Source organism: Furipterus horrens, unplaced genomic scaffold, assembly GCF_987537825.1.
Source record: "Furipterus horrens unplaced genomic scaffold, mFurHor1.1.pri manual_scaffold_2, whole genome shotgun sequence".
Classification (NCBI taxonomy): domain Eukaryota; kingdom Metazoa; phylum Chordata; class Mammalia; order Chiroptera; family Furipteridae; genus Furipterus; species Furipterus horrens.
In genome coordinates this window covers 129,963,186-129,965,634 of record NW_028327172.1, presented here as the reverse complement: position 1 = coordinate 129,965,634, position 2,449 = coordinate 129,963,186, and the positions used below count along the sequence as shown (strand labels likewise).

The 2,449-nt window shown below is 34.1% G+C and overlaps 1 pseudogene; it reads right to left on the bottom strand.

Moving 5' to 3' along the window:
- Window positions 1-1,103: 1,103 nt before the first annotated feature.
- LOC150019488 (large ribosomal subunit protein uL22 pseudogene) lies at window positions 1,104-1,704 on the bottom strand (annotated as a pseudogene).
- Window positions 1,705-2,449: the final 745 nt, after the last annotated feature.

Genomic DNA, 2,449 nt, shown 5'->3' with positions numbered 1-2,449 from the left:
ATCCAACATAGTATTGGAATTCCTAGCCACAGCAATCAGAGAAGAAAAAGAAATAAAGGCATCAACAATGGAAAGAAAGAAGTAAAACTCTTATTATTTGCAGATTACATAACACTATATAAAGAAAACCCTAAAGACTCCACCAAAAAACACTACTAGAACTAGTAAATATATTCAGTATAGTTGTAGAATACAGAATTAATACAGAAATATAGTGCACTTCTATATACCAATAACAAAGGATTAGAAGGAGAAATTTAAAAAACAAGTTCATTTGCAATTACATCAAAAAACATAAAATACCTAGAAATAAACTTAACCAGAGATAAAATACCTGTCCTCTGAAAACTGTAAGACTTTGAAGATACTGAACAACATACAAATACATAGAAGGATATAATTTACTCATGGATTGAAATAATTAATATTATAAAATGTCTTTAACTTCCTAATGCAATATACAGATTCAATGGCATTTTCTCAGAATTAGAAATACTAATTCTAAAATTTATATAAAACCATGAGAGACCCCAAATATCCAAGGACATCTTGAAAAAGGACAAAGTGGTAGGTATCATACTCCCTGAACTAACACAAAAAGCTTCACTAGCTGCACTAGAAAGCTTCACTAAGCTAAACAGTATGGTACTGACATAATAACGGATATATAGATGAATAGAATAGAGAACCTAAATATAAATTCTCACTTATATGATCAATTAATCTATGACAAAGAAGGCAAGGTAATACAGTGGGCAAAGATAGTCTCTTTTATAAGTGATGTTGGGATAACTGCACAGATATATGCAAAACTGAAATTGGACAACTTTCTTATATGATATATAAAAATCTCAAAATAATTAAAGACTTAAATGTAGCCCTTAATTCATAAAACTCCTGGAAATAACATTGGCACTTAATTCTTTGGCACTGCACTTAGCAATCTTTTATACATCTCCTAGGACAAGGCAAACTGGAAAAAATAAACAAAAGGGACTACATCAAACTAAAAGCTTTTGTACAGCAAAGGAACCCATCAATGAAACAAAATGACAACTTACTGAATCAAAGAAGATATTCACCAATAATACATTCTTTTTTTTTTTTTTTACTTTTATTAGTATTTATTTTATGCTGAATTTACTCCCGGGCCATAAGCTTTTGTTTCTTCAGTTTCTTCTGGGATATCTTTTTCTTCTGTGCCACCTCCTCTTCTGGTTTAGGAACGATCTGCTCCTTCTCAGTGAGGATCATCTCAATGTCGCAGGGAGAGCTCATGTACGGATTAATCCGCCCGTGAGCTCTGTAAGTTCTGCTTCGCATCTTGGGAGCTTTGTTCACCTGGATGTGCTCGAAGACCAGAGAATCCACATCTAAACTCTTAAGTTCAGCATTACTCTCTGAGTTTTTCAGCATGTGCAGCAAAAACTCAGCACTCTTTTTGGGCCATCGACCCTGTGTCTAGCCCCACTGTTTGGCCTGGGCACACCTACCAACTCCCCCGTTGTATCGACGGAAAGGGACACACTGCTTCTTTAAAGTGACATCTTTCAGATACCTGGTGGCCTTCCGAATGTGCGTACCCTTGATGGCTTGGGCAGTTTCACGTGTGTTCTTAAAGTGAACACGAAGATTCGAACCTCGCGATTTGCATGACTTCGTGGGGTTTTCTGGGTCAAGCGAATAGCAAACCATTTTCAGAGGTCACCTCTGGTCACTTTCTGGAAGAGGAAGCAATAATACATTCTATAAGGGGTTATTATCAAAAGTATCTATCATACAACTTAATTACAAAAAGAAACAGAAATAGTTAAAAAGCGGGCAAAACATGAATAAATATTTATCTAATGAGGAGGCACAAATAGCCAACACACATATGAAAACTGCTCAATATAAGTTATCAGGGAAATGCAAATCAAAACCAAAGGAAAAATCACCCTATACCTGTCAGAATGTCTACCCTCAATAAATCAGCAAATAACAAATGCTGGTGAGGATATTAGATTGATTTGTTTTTTTATCATTTTTAATCTTGTTTTCCTACTTTGTATAGATTTTAATATTATTATTATTACATACACTGAGGTGGGATTATAAATCAGTGCAGTCACTATGAAAAACATTGTCTTCAAAAAATTAAAAATACAACTGCCACATGATACAGTAATTCTACTTCTGGATATTTAGCCAAAGAAAACAAAAACATTAATTCCAAAAGATATATGCACCCCTATGTTCTTTGCATCATTACTAGTAATAGGCAAGATACAGAACCAACCTAGGTATTTGGGAACAGATGTAAAGAAGTGGTATATGTGCAGCGGAGTATTACTTAGCAATACAAAAAAATAAAATTGTGTCATTTGTGAAAACATAGCTAGACCTAGAGGATATTATGCTAAGTGAAATAAGTCAGAGAAAGAAAATATTATGACTTCACGTATATGTG